The following is a 14932-nucleotide window of genomic DNA, read 5'->3' on the forward strand; positions in this document are numbered from 1 at the left end:
GGAACTTTTTAGAGTTAGCAGTGACCAAATAGGGGGATGTAGATAGATCTGCAGTTTCCCAATACAAAGTATTTGGGGGCTTATTCAGATTTTTACTTGCACTGAATTGATAAATGGTATATGATCATCAGTAGTATTCTATAAATATTAAACTCTAAGTCTCTTTTGAAAATCTAAAATTACTCCTTTTTCTAAATTATCAAAGGTTTTAAAACATCAAATTCATAAATACCTTTTTTATTTAAAGAGAAAGTAGGATTTGATACTCAATTTTTTTGTTGTTGTTGAGATGGAGTCTTGCTCTGTCGCCAGGCTGGAGTGCAGTGGCGCCATCTCGGTTCACTGCACCCTCTGACTCCCTGGTTCGTGCGATTCTCCTGCCACAGCCTCCCTAGTAGCTGGAATTACAGGCAAGCGCCACCACGCCCAGCTAATTTTTGTATTTTTAGTAGAGACAGGGTTTCACCATGTTGGCCAGAATGGTCTCCATCTCATGACCTTGTGATCCACTCTCCCCACCCACAAAGTGCTGTGATTATAGGCATGAGCCACTGCGCCTGGCCGATACTCAATTTTTTTATGGTTGATGCCAGTTACACTTACTTTGGCTAATCCTATTTCTTTCACAATAGAAACAGATGATCAAGCTTAAAAGATTCTACACTTATATGAATGGTATATTGTTTTGTTATATGTAAGATGTAGGACAAGTACTTTGCTTAATTAGGGTCTAGGAATATGAATATCATGATTAGCCTTTCCCATTTTTGCTTTTTTATCGCAAGCTGCTGCTGCTTTTTTTTTTTTTTTGAGATGGAGTTTTGCTCTTGTTGCCTAGGCTGGAGTGTAATGGCGCGATCTCGGCTCACTGCAACCTCCGCCTCCTGGGTTCAAGCGATTCTCCCGCCTCAGCCTCCCAAGTGGCTGGGATTACAGGCGCCCACCACCACGTCTGGCTAATTTTTTGTATTTTTACTAGAGATGAGGTTTCACCATGTTGTCCAGGCTGGTCATAAGCTCCTGACCTCAGGTGATCCACCTGCCTCAGCCTCCTGAAGTATTGGGATTACAGGCGTGAGCCACTGCACTCGGCCTTTATCTCAAGCTTCTACCAGTAGTGATAAATGGCTAGCAGGAATCTTCTATGCCTTAACCTGAAGGAGATGGGTTCCATTACCAATCTTTCTTCCAAAATATGGAACTTCAGATATTTGCCCGAGGCTGCACCCTCAGCCAATATTTTGGCTCTATTTTGGCCTCAGCCAATATATTGTGCTTTATATTAGGCAGGTCACAGTACTTGATGGAGACACAGAACTGATAAACACTTTCAAAAGGAGGCATGTTGGGGTGATTCAATACAAGTAAGATAGACTCTTGCATTATGTTGACCCGTAGGAATTTGCTCTTTTTTTGTTTTGTTTTGTTTTGTTTTGTTTTTGAGATGGAGTTTTAACTCTTGTTGCCCAGGCTGGAGTACAATAGTACAATCTCAGCCCACTGCAACCTCCAACTCCTGGGTTCCAGCAATTCTCCTGTCTCAGCCTCCCGAGTAGCTGGGATTACAGGTGTCTGCCACCATGCTCGGCTCGTTTTTGTATTTTTAGTAGAAATGAGTTTCACTGGCCGGGCGCGGTGGCTCACGCCTGTAATCCCAGCACTTTGGGAGGCTGAGGTGGGCAGATCACAAGGTCAGGAGATCGAGACCATCCTGGCTAACACGGTGAAACCCCGTCTCTACTAAAAATATAAAAAATTAGCCAGGCGTGGTGGCGGACGCCTGTAGTCCCAGCTACTTGGGAGGCTGAGGCAGGAGAATGGTGTGAACCCGGGAGGTGGAGCTTGCAGTGACCTGAGACCATGCCACTGCACTCCAGCCTGGGCGACAGAGCAAGACTCCGTCTTGAAAGAAAAAGAAACCAGTTTCACCATGTTGGCCAGGCTGGTCTCGAACTCCTGACCTCAGGTGATCCACCCACCTGAGCCTCCCAAAGTGCTGGGATTACAGGCATGAGCCACCATGCCTGTCCAGAATTTGCTGTTTTTGTAAGTCAAAAATTTTTGAATATTGGCAGTTTCCTATGGTGCATCCTAATATTATACTGAGAGTAGTGATATGTTGGACATAAGGTCATAAGAACAGGTAATAACTAATCTAAAGTGGGAGAATAACTACTGTTCAATCCCACTATTGGGCCATAGTAGTCACTGTTTATATAATAAATGAGTGAAGTCTTCTGTGATGTCTTTTTGACACATATATTCAGTGTGTATTATGTGTCTAGTAGTCTCCCAATCTCAAAGCTTCTTTGAAGTTGCATATCATATATTTAAAATACATGTAAATTTTGCATTTTGCTGCACAATAGAGCCATAGTTGTCTTAGTACAAATATTTTTTTCACATGTTTAAGTAAAACTTGTCCAAAGAGATATAGCATATTTGCCTTGTTTTTCCCTTTTCTTACACACAGCTCTTTGTACCTCAGGGGTTTGTCACACCACAGTTTGGGATGCATAGTTATATAAATGGGAGGCCACTGAAAGTTTTTCAAGGTAATGCCTTTGTTAAATTGATGTTTGAGAAAAGTAATTCTGAGAGAGTCAAAATAATTTGTGTTGTGACAGCAGCTGGCATATTTGCATTAAAAACTGAACATTAAGGATAAATGCTGACATTGTGGATTATTTGTTGTTTTATGTCTGTCCTCTAGCACTTGTGCTTTTTATCTTTTGTATTAAGTATGCGTTTTAAGAGTACATGGTATACCACCCAATTGTCTAACAGTGCTACATTTTTGTGGAATTTTGAGGGAGGGATCATATATATTTAAAATTTTGTATTAGATTTTCTTTTATAGCCATTTACATGATGTGACTTTTTATATTTGGAGGAAAAAAGAATTCATAGAATACATTAATGTGTTACATGATGTCAGCAGATAACTAGATTTCTAAAGGTTAAGTTATTAAAGGCTTACATGGAAATCTAAAAAGACTCATGAGTAATTACTTTTAAAGGCATTGAAAGGAGTGAAAAAGTGGGTGACTATCTAATTCCAGATATGAGAATATGAATATGAGACAGACTAGTACTTATAGCAGTTAGGAGGATGCCAGGGAAGCCAAAAAGGGAGCAGCATATGCTTCCAAATTGTTTTGAAGTGAGGTTTTGTCTTATCTCTAGAAAAATGGCTAATATCTCATCAATTTAACATCTAGAGGATCAGAGATATTCACTGAAAGGAATGTTTTGTATTCATTCAATTATTCTTTCATTTATTAAGTATTGAACACACTTTAATGTGTTGACACTGAGGTAATCCTAACATACCATGGTTAACAAACAGACATTGTCTTTGCATCTATAGTGCTAATACACTAATGGGCAGACAGATAAATACAAAAAATGTATATGACTATATATTATAATAAATGTTATAAAGGGAAACTACAAGTTACCTCAAGATTTGGTAACAAGGAAATCTATTTTAGATTAGGGTTTCAAGAATGGTCTCTCTGAGTAAGTGACATTTAAAGCTGAGATCTAAGAGATGAGTAGGAGAAATTGTGGTGATGAGTAGGGGAAGTGCATGCTCAAGGCTCTTGGGTGGGAGGATCTAAAAGAAAGCCAGACTTTCTAGAACATAAGAGCAGTTGGCCAAGAGGTAGATAGGACCCAAATTATACCAGAGCTTGGTGGCCATATTGAGGAGGACATGAGATTTCATTCTAACTGCAGGAAAAAGCCATTGAAGATCTTTAAGCATGGAATTGGATGGACTGACTTAAGTGTTTCAGAAATGACTATGGCTGTTGTGAATGCATTGAAGGGGATAAGGAGACCAGGGAAACCAGTTAGGAGCTACTGCTCGGGTAAGAGTTGATGGTGGTTAGTTGAATGTTTCAGCAATGAGCTTGCAATTGAAGTCAAAGCTAACTATAAATTAAACTCTTAAGAATATTATTGGTGGTATGTCTCCCAAGAAAAAGACCTGTCTAGGAAAATAGGAAACATCATCCCCAAAAGACTAAATACATAGTGTGAAGGTTGAGAAAGAGGAATATATTGCAGGGAAATTTTTGGTGAGGTTTATTTGTTGTTGTTGTCTACTTCCAAAATATGGTTTCCATTTTTCTCCCCCACAAGTTTTCTATTTGGGAAAAGAGATTTAGTGGAATTATAAACTGAAAGAATTAATATATAACTTTTGCCTCACTTTACTTTTTATTTTCATTTTTAGTCTTTCAATTATTTCCTTCTATAACTTTCCTGTCTTTGAAAAAAAGAGTGCAGGTGCCTTATGTGTCCAAGAATGAAATGAAATAGTCTCTGAAGTACTATCTATTTGCTTGATAGCTTGCTGGCTTGCTGGGTCAAATAAAAGGAAAGGCTTATTTATACTGTAACAGTGTTTTGATTTAACGTGCCTCTGAGGTTTTTACTGTGTTCTGGGACAGTACTTATGAACGTTGGGAGTTAAAGAAAAGAATTGCGATGAGTTTGAGTGACACAAAAATAAAATTCTCACGATAATTCAATACCATAAATTATCTTTATTGAGTGAAATAAATTCTGAGGGTATAATAATTATTTTATGGTTCTTTTGCATTAGATTTGTGTTTGCTTAATAATTTAACACTTGAATTTTCTCTTTGAATTTTTATTTTTCCAGAAATGTTTGCAGGGTTGGAGTTTTCATATTGTGACTTTTGGGCTAACATCTCTGTAGCTCTTCTTATTGGTTAATTTTCAGCAGATTCTTTTTTTTTCCTATATTGCCCAGGCCAGTCTCAAAATCCTGGGTTTATGCGATCCTCTCTCCACAGCCTACCAAGTAATTCATTGGGATTACAGGTGTATGCCACCATGCCCAGCCTTGGCCGACTTTTTATATATTAGCATACCTCTTTCTTCTTTTATTTTTTCACATAATTTTGTTTTTGTTATGAGCAAGTCTGAATCAAAAGTAAATTCCTTTCCTGGTGGTCTAATTGCTAGGATAAAGAGAGGGAAAAAATAACTTCATCATTAGTGAATTATCAAAATGAGGTCTTTTAAATTATCTATTACTATTATAAGGCTAGTTAGAAAATTTGAGTCATTTTCTAAAAGATAGAAATTTGACAGCTTGATTTTTCTGACTTTTTGTCATTCCTTCACTGATGCATGGTGCCATCTGCTGTTTGTAGGAAGTATTTTATATTTTGAAACACTACACATAATAGAAATACAGTGTCTAAAAGAAAAATGCCAAAATAGATGAAATGAAAAAAGCAGAAGTGTGGCCCATTTGAAACTTTGTGACCTGTGGCTTATTTGTTTCTTTTTTACGTAAAATTATTTTTATATCTGATTATTTTTAGTACTTACATGAATCACAAGATTTTGTACTCATCATATTCTGTCTTAATTTTGTTTTTGCTGAAAATAGAAGTAATCGGTAAACATTTGTTGGTTGACTCATTTGGTTTGTGTTTTGTGACTACTCAGGCACCTTTCCTGTAAGCTGCTGCTTAGTCTATGCAACCTTAGGCAAATAATTTCAGCTCTGTAGCACTTCTGTTTTCTTCTCTGTAAGAAGAAGATAATAATGTCAATTGCTTAAGGTTGTTGTGAGGATTAAATAACACTTGTCATATGCATAGCACAATCCTTTCCTTTCACTAAAATGTTATTTCCAGGTCCAGTGAGTTTCCCTTTTACCTTATTTCAAAGACACCTTTGTTAAGAATCAGATTTCATTGCTATAGGATCATAAACTCTTTGAGCCAGAGGAACTATAGTAAGTGGGCCTCAAAATGTTAGTACGCATTTGAATCACATGGTGATCCTATTTAAATGCTGATTCGGATTTTGTTGGTGGTTATAGGATATGGAACCTGATAGTCTGCACATGTAACTTACACTTAAGCAATGCTGATACTGCCCCCACAGAATGCCTTTTCTGTAGCAAAGCTTTGGAAAACAACAAACAGAAAAACAACTAGTAAAGAAAGAGATGGATGGGAAGAGGATGACTGAAAGGCATAAAATTGCAATTAGAAAGAAAGAACAAGTTCTGGTATTCTATTGCATGGTAGGGTGACTATAGTCAACAACAAGTTATTGTATATCTTAAAATGACAAGAATAAAAGGTTCTGTGTCTTCACACCCCAAAAACAGTGATAAATGTTTCAGGTGATGGATATGCTGCTTAGCCTGATTTTAACATTACACAATGTATGTTTTGAAACATCACATTGTAACCAATAATATGTACAATTATTATGTGTCACTTAAAATAATTTTTTAAAAAAAGAAAGAAAAATAATCCACAAAAATCTGATTTTCTTTTTTGGGTAATCTCATGTGCCAATCATTATAACTGTATTTCTTTGTAGAAGAGGAAAGGAATCCAGAGTCTGTCTGCAGAAGATATTCCAGACTAATTTCTTATTCTTTACTCTCAGCACTAAATTTTATTAGTCAGCAGTTACATTTTGTTATTTGTACCAATGTTAAACAGCAGTAACATTGCTGAGAGAAATTATTAAAGAGAATTATATTCAAAACCCAGTTATTTATTGTCCAAGCATTATGACCTATAAATATTTAATTGGGATCCATTTAAAATTCAACTACAACTTTTATTTCTATTTGTAACTTGTTACCTAGTTCTTTCCTCTTCAAATTGTCTTTAAATTTTTATAGCATTAAAAAATGAAAAGCTAAAATTAGCAACTTCAGTAACATTTGAGGTTACAAAATCAATGTACAAAAATCAGTAGCATTTGTATACACTAATAATGTTCAAGCTCAGAGCCAAATAAAGAATGCAATCCCTTTTATAAGAGCCACACACACAAAATGCCTAAGAATACATCTAACCAAGGAAGTAAAAGATCTCTACAAGGAGAACCACAAAATGCTGCTAAAAGAAATCATAGATGACACAAACAAATGAAAAAACATTTCTTGTTCATGGATTGGAAGAATCAGTATCATTAATGTGGTCATACTGTTCAAAGTAACCTACAGATGCAATGCTACTCCTATCAAACTGCCAATGTCTTTTTTTTTTTTTTTTTTTTTTTTTTTTTTTTTGAGACTGAGTCTCATCACTCTGTCGCCCAGGCTGGAGTGCGGTGGCACGATCTCAGTTCACTGCAACCTCCCAGGCTGGAGTGCAGTGGCTCAATCTTGGCTCACTGCAACCTCTGCCTCACAGGTTCAAGAGATTCTCCTGCCTCAGCTTCCCAAGTAGCTGGGACTACAGGCGCATGCCACCATGCCCAGCTAATTTTTTATTTTTAGTAGAGATGGGGTTTCACCATGTTGGCCAGGTTGGTCTTGAACTCCTGACCTCAGGTAATCCACCCGGCTCAGCCTCCCAAAATGCTGGGATTACAGGAGTGAACCACCACACCCGGCCACCACCACACCCGGCCACCAATGTCATTTTTGACAGAACTAAATAAAACTATTCTAAAATTCGTATGGAACCAAAAGAGCCCAAATAGCCAAAGCAATCCAAAGCAAAAAGAACAAAGCTGGAGGCATCACATTACCTGACTTCAAACTATACTATAAGGCTATAGTAACCAAAACAGCATGGTACTGGTACAAAAATAGACACCTAGACCAAAGGCACAGAATAGAGAACCCAGGAATAAAGATGCACACCTACAAATATCTGATCTTTGACAAAGTCAACGAAAATCAGCAATGGAGAAAGGACTCCCTATTCAATAAATGGTGCTGGGATAGTTGGCGAGCCATATGCAGAAGAATGAAACTGGACCCCTACCTGTCACCATATACAAAAATTAACTCAAGAAGGATTAAAGATTTAAATGTGACATCACAAACTATAAGAATCCTAGAAGAAAACCTAGGAAACACCATTCTGGACATCAGCCTTGGGAAAGAAACTAAATCCTCAAAAACAATTGCAACAAAAACAAAAAATTGACAAGTGGAACCTAATTAAATTAAAGAGCCTCTGCATAGCAAAAGAAATTATCAACAGAACAAACAGACAACCTACAGAATAGGAGAAGATATTTGCAAACCATGCATCTGACAAAAGTCTAATGCATAGAATCTATAAGGAACGTAAACAGTTGAACAAGCAAAAAACAACCTCATTTAAAAAAGGACAAAAGACATAAAGAGACACTTATCGAAAGAAGACATACAAGCAGCCAAAATAAAAAAACATGAAAAAATGCTCCATATCACTAATCATCAGAGAAATTCAAATAAAAACCACAATGAGACCATCTCACACCGGTCAACATGGCTATTATTAAAAAGTAAAAATAAATAACAGATGCTGATGATGCTGTGGAGAAAAGGAAACACTTATACATTGTTGGTGGGAATGTAAATTCAGTTCAGCCACTATGGAAAGAGCTTGGTGATTTCTCAAATAACTTAAAACAGAACTACCATTTGACCCAGCAATCCCATTACTGGATATATATTCAAAAGAAAACAAATCTTTCTATCCAAAAAGACACATACACTCACATGTTAATTGCAGCACTATTCACAGTACCAAAAAATGGCATCAATCTAGGTACCAATCAGTGGTGAACTGGATAAAGAAAATGTGGTACACATATACCACGGGATACTTTGCAGCCACAAAAAGAACAAAATCATGTCGCTTAAAGCAACATGGATTCAGCTGGAGGCCATTATCCTAAGTGAATTGATACGAGAACAGAAAACCAAATGCCTCATATTTGCACTTGTAAATAGGAGCTAAACATTGACTACTCAGGGACATAAAGATAGCAACAATAGACATTGGAACAACTCTAGACTAATAGAGGAGGGGAGTAAAAGGGTGGGGGCAAGGTTTGATAAGCTACCTGCTGGATACTATGCTCAGTACCTGGTTGATGGGATCATTCACACCCCAAACCTCAGCATTATGCAATATAGCCAGGTAACAGACCTGAACATGTACCCCCTGAATCTAAAATAAAAGTCAGAAAAAAAACCCAAACAAATTAGCCCCAATGACTCTCTGTAAATTCTAGAGTAATTACTTGACTCCAATAAGACCTTTTTTTTTGGGTGAGAATACTGTTCTCTTGATGTTTGGATTTTCCTCAACACTGGTTGATTATATTTAAAACTGAATACTCTTGTGTCCAGTGCACTAGTGTGGGTTCAACAGGATAAAGTGTCTATCCACAGTTTTCTCTGAGAAGGAATCCTTTAGTTTTAGCCAGAGAGTCATAGAGTTAGTTGTTCACACCTGAGGGGTCATCCAGCCTAGTTACACAAGTTCAGGGTCCTAAAGGAAATTAAAAGAGGCATAAAATGACTTCTCAGAAATGTATAGATTGACTAAAAAGTAAAAATTGTGGCCTAGAAAAAAACTTAATGAGTAGAAAGTTTTTTCCAAATGAAATCTTATATATAAGGATAATATTACCCTTTCTTCCTACCTCCCCTGAAGTGATGCTAAGGAGTATCTTGCTATTTTATTTTTATTTTTTGGAACAGCATCTCGCTCTGTTGTCCAGGCTGGAGTGCAGTGGTGCAATCTCTGCTCACTGCAACCTCCACCTCCTGGGTTCAAGCAATTCTTCTGCCTCAGCTTCCCCAATAGCTGGGATTACAGGTACGTACCACCATGCCCAGCTGTTTTGTATTTTGAGTAAGGAAGGGGTTTCACCATGTTGGCCAGGCTGGTCTTGAACTCCTGACCTCAAGAGATCCACTCGCCTCGACCTCCCAAAGTGCTAGGAATGCAGGCATGAGCCACCACGCCCAGCCAGTGTCTTGATTTTATCTAGTGTAGCCCAGTGCATTCACAAGCATTGCTGTGAGACTAGACAAATGTCATGAGAGCTACTAGGATTTGTATGGACAGCTTGCACTGTCATCCTATCTGGATACTTGTCATGTTTAAGATATCTAGAAAAGGAACTTACCCAGTGTACTTTGATAACTTTTTCATGATTTTTAGTTCTCTTGCTTTTACATCTGTGAAAAATAGATTATTATAATACTTTTGAGGTATATTTTTTTCTAATGGATAATGTGAATGCAAAATCAACCAACAAAACAAACAAAAAACCCTGTTATACCCTGGAACTCCCAAGTTGAGAATTTTCTTTTCTTTGCCATTCCTGGCTTCCATCTTCACTGTCATTCATAGACTCACCCTCTCTTTAACTTTGCAAGATCTCTGGAAATTATTCCAGTCTTAAAAGGCTAGATTCTATAGGCATGTTCTGTAAATGCGTCTTGGTTTTCAGACTGCTTCATGGTAATGTTGTTGCCTTCCTTGCTACATCTTCTGAGAACTAGAACTTAAAGAATTCCATGTCTCTGTACGCCTATTCAATCTGTTCTTCTTTTAGAATCAGAAAAAACAAGGGACTATCTTTCTACTATGTTCAAATCATAAAGAATCATGGGCTGGGTATGGTGGTTCACACCTGTAATCTCAGCACTTTGGGAGGCCGAGGCGTGAGGATCACAAGGTCAAGAGATTGAGACCATCCTGGCCAACATGGTAAAACCCCGTCTCTACTAAAAGTACAAAAAATTAGCTGGGTGTGGTGGCGCGTACTTGTAGTCCCAACTTGGGAGGCTGAGGCAGGAAAATCACTTGAACTCAGAAGGTGAAGTTTGCAGTGAGCCGAGATTGCACCACTGCACTCCAGCCTGGAGACAGAGCGAGACTCCATCTCAAAAAAATAAATAAATAAATAAAAATTAAAAAAAAAATCATGGATTGTTAGACTTGAAAGGAACCCTACAGGTAGTTTAATTCAATACCCTGGTTTAAAAGAAGAGGACTTAAGTATGACAGTAAAGGTTGAAAGAACCATGACTGATCTCAAGCTCAAAGCTGGAGTAGATAGTAGCTTAGCATTAGGGCTTAAAGTTAATACTCTAAGTAGATTAGGTAATTCTTTAATAGTAGACTGTGGTATTTGGACCTATGCTACAGAATTCTGTCTAGTTTTATTTTTTAGACGATTTATAAGAGTCTTGAAGATAATTTATAGGTGAACAAATGAATTTAAAATTAGTTCGCATGATAACAGATCAAAGGAATTATGAATATTTCCCTGAAAAGGGTACCTTCAAAGGCATCTTCAGTAACATGAAAAATTCAACCAAGTGTTATCTACTCTATTTTTTTTTTAGGATAATACAAAAGGAAGTAAAGGCATACTATAGTAAAAAGAACAGTAGCAGTTAGGTGTGAGGCAAATCCACACAATGAAGCTGGTAAACACTAGAACAGGAGGGATATTTGCCTTCCTGGTTATTTTCCTCAAATTCTCTGCTTATTATCAATATCTGTTTACAGTGGTTGGGATTTGGCATCCAAAGGCATGAATGGATGCACTTCCCCAGACTCTGTCCTGTTTAGTGATATTTCATGGTCTATCTAATAAACTGTTTGGGGGACTTTAACATGATAATGTGTCCAGACATATAGTGCTTAACTATGTGTCAGACACTTTTCTAAGTATTTTTCATATAGTAAGTCATTTAATTCTTTTAAAAACACTCTCTGAGGTGTGTATAAGGAAACTGAGGTAGAGAGAGTTAAAATAACTGTAAGTCATATAGTTAGGAGGAGATGCAAAGTTGATTCAGACCTAAGAAGGCTGGCTGTGAGTCTGTCTCATAACCACCATGCTTTATTGCCTCTCCAAAAAAGAATAAAAGGAGGAACGGGTCAGACTTCAAGGGAAATAAAATTTCTTTTATGTTGCCCAGCTATCCCTAGATCTGATAACAGCTGGGACCAAGATACAGCAGGCTGCAGGGGTCAAGGAGAGCCAGCAAGCAGTGAAACACCTGCCTGCCTCTCCAGCTTCATCCCTCACATGCACTTTCTTGGTCTCATCCCTCCCAGATCACCAGCAGTTCTGGCTGCTTTGTTTCTCTCTGCCTTTACAGATGCTGTGCTGTTGGTTTGCACTGCTTTCCTCCCAATACTTTAACGTGACCAAGTTGTATTTATTTCTCTACCTCATTCAGGCAAAACTGCTTTGTAAGCATCTACTGCATTGTGAAACATTTCCAAGTCTACCCAAGAAGTACTGATCTTTCTACCTTTGGGCTCCCCCTGTGCCCTTTATGTCTCTCCTTTTTTTGTATTTTGATCACTCATTTGACAACTATTGATTTAGCACTACTATGTGCCAAGCACTATTCTGGACACTGAGGAAATCAGTCAGTCCAAATTTCTGACCTGGTAAAACATAATATCTAAGTGGGGAAGAAAAGCAAGATTTGGAAGAGAAATGATAGGATCTGATGTCTCTCTCTCTCTCTCTTTTTTTTTTTTTTTTTTTTTTTAATATGATGCTTCTTAAGGCCTTGGTTCAGAATTCTTTTTTTTTTTTTGGATTTTGTTTTATTTATTTATTTTTTTATTATACTTTAAGTTCTAGGATACATGTGGATAACGTGCAGGTTTGTTACATATGTATACCTGTGCCATGTTGGCGTGCTGCACCCATCAACTCGTCAGCACCCATCAACTCGTCCTTTACATCAGGTATAACTCCCAATGCAATCCGTCCCCTCCTCCCCCCTCCCCGTGATAGGCCCCGGTGTGTGATGTTCCCCTTCCTGAGTCCAAGTGATCTCATTGTTCAGTTCCCACCTATGAGTGAGAACATGCGGTGTTTGGTTTTCTGTTCTTGCGATAGTTTGCTGAGAATGATGGTTTCCAGCTGCATCCATGTCCCTACAAAGGACACAAACTCATCCTTTTTTATGGCTGCATAGTATTCCATGGTGTATATGTGCCACATTTTCTTAATCCAATCTGTCACTGATGGACATTTGGGTTGATTCCAAGTCTTTGGTATTGTGAATAGTGCCACAATAAACATACATGTGCATGTGTCTTTATACCAGCATGATTTATAATCCTTTGGGTATATACCCAGTAATGGGATGGCTGGGTCATATGGTACATCTAGTTCTAGATCCTTGAGGAATCGCCATACTGTTTTCCATAATGGTTGAACCAGTTTACAATCCCACCAACAGTGTAAAAGTGTTCCTATTTCTCCACATCCTCTCCAGCACCTGTTGTTTCCTGACTTTTTAATGACTGCCATTCTAACTTGTGTGAGATGGTATCTCTTTGTGGTTTTGATTTGCATTTCTCTGATGGCCAGTGATGACGAGCATTTTTTCATGTGTCTGTTGGCTGTATGCATGTCTTCTTTTGAGAAGTGTCTATTCATATCCCTTGCCCACTTTTTGATGGGGTTGTTTGTTTTTTTCTTGTAAATTTGTTTGAGTTCTTTGTAGGTTCTGGATATTAGCCCTTTGTCAGATGAGTAGATTGCAAAAATGTTCTCCCATTCTGTAGGTTGCCTGTTCACTCTGATGGTAGTTTCTTTTGCTGTGCAGAAGCTCTTTAGTTTAATGAGATCCCATTTGTCAATTTTGGCTTTTGTTGCTGTTGCTTTTGGTGTTTTAGACATGAAGTCCTTGCCCATGCCTATGTCCCGAATGGTATTACCTAGGTAAAACAGCATGTCTTAATTTGTATACAAGGTTACTATGTTGGTCTGTGAAATCCTTTAAAAAAAAAAAAAAAAAAAAAAAAAAGCGATTGATTTTCAGTGCTGTAATCCTGACCTCTAGTGGACATTCAGAACAAAAACCCAAACATCACATCGTTTTATTTCGTTACCCCATCAAGCACCATTAGCCATCCTAAGATAAAGAGCTTAAAACATGAGAAGCAGAATAAAGTAAAAGAATTTTTGGCTAATATTCTAAATATTCTTGCTGTAGAACCTATATTTAAGAGTAGCTAGTATTAACTTATTTCTTTTTGACTGTTAATTATCTGTCACTTTCACTACTTTCTTTGAAACAATGCATTGCTTTATAGATCATAGCAGCAAGAAATTTATCAAAGAGAAGTCAAAGGGGTTTTCTTCTGATTACCTGTAATATATAAGAAGCTACATGAAAACCGAGTGACTTTAAAGGGATAATGATTTTTATAGTGAGACATATAGTGATGTTATGTAACCTCCTGATAGAATGCACTGAGAAGCAGCAAACTATCGCAAGACAGAAAACCAAACACCGCATGTTCTCACTCATAGGTGGGAATTGAACAATGAGAACACTTAGACACAGGAACAGGAACATCACACACCAGGGCCTGTTGTGGGGTCGGGGGAGGGGGGAGGGATAGTGTTAGGAGATATACCTAATGTAAATGATAAGTTAATGGGTGCAGCACATCAACATGGCACATGTATACATACGTAACAAACCTGCATGTTGTGCACATGTTCCCTAGAACATAAAGTATAATAATAATAATAAAAAAAATGATGCACTGAGAAGGGCACATCATCACTTCTGTGGTATTTGTGCTGAAAATACATATTCTGAATTTAATCATAAGGAACCAGCAGACATATCGAATTGACAGACATTTTATAAAATAACTGGCCAATACTCTTCCAAAGCATCAAGGTCATGAAAAATAAAGGCTGAAAACGGTCCCATATGAAAGGAGACTAAGGAGACATGACAACCAAATTCAGTATATAATCCAGAATTGCATCCTGGACCAGAAAAAGGGCATTAGTGGGGCATTTGATAAAAATAATAGTTTCTTGGTTTTGATCATTATACGGTGGTTATGTAAGATGTTAATGTTTGGGTGAAACTGAGTGAAGGATATGTAGGACTTCTTGGTACTGGTTTTGCAAATTTTTTCTAAATCTGAAATTATTTCCCAGTGAAAAAAAATAAAAGCAATCATTTATTTTCTTACAATCTCATGAGTCAGAAATTTTGGAATTCAGCTATGTGGTTCATCTCTGATCCACTTGGCATCGGCTGGACCACCTGATTCACTTCCAGATGACTTCTTTACTCACATGTCTACCACCTTGGTGATTCTTGGTCTTT

General features: G+C 37.6%; 1 protein-coding gene across 15 annotated transcripts in view; it reads left to right on the forward strand.

Annotated features, from left to right (window-relative positions):
• The window catches only part of RABGAP1L (RAB GTPase activating protein 1 like), a 799577-nt gene that overhangs the window by 523841 nt on the left and 260804 nt on the right, over positions 1-14932 (forward strand). Inside the window, exon 1 of one of the 15 annotated variants that reach the window (XM_074017530.1) lies at positions 3691-3875. The exons of the other annotated variants lie outside the window; for them this stretch is intronic. The gene's annotated coding sequence lies outside the window, so the exon portion shown is untranslated. Of the gene's footprint in view, positions 1-3690; positions 3876-14932 lie in introns of those variants that run through there. 15 annotated transcript variants of the gene reach the window in all.

The sequence above is a fragment of the Macaca fascicularis genome, chromosome 1 (assembly GCF_037993035.2).
Source record: "Macaca fascicularis isolate 582-1 chromosome 1, T2T-MFA8v1.1".
Taxonomy (NCBI): domain Eukaryota; kingdom Metazoa; phylum Chordata; class Mammalia; order Primates; family Cercopithecidae; genus Macaca; species Macaca fascicularis.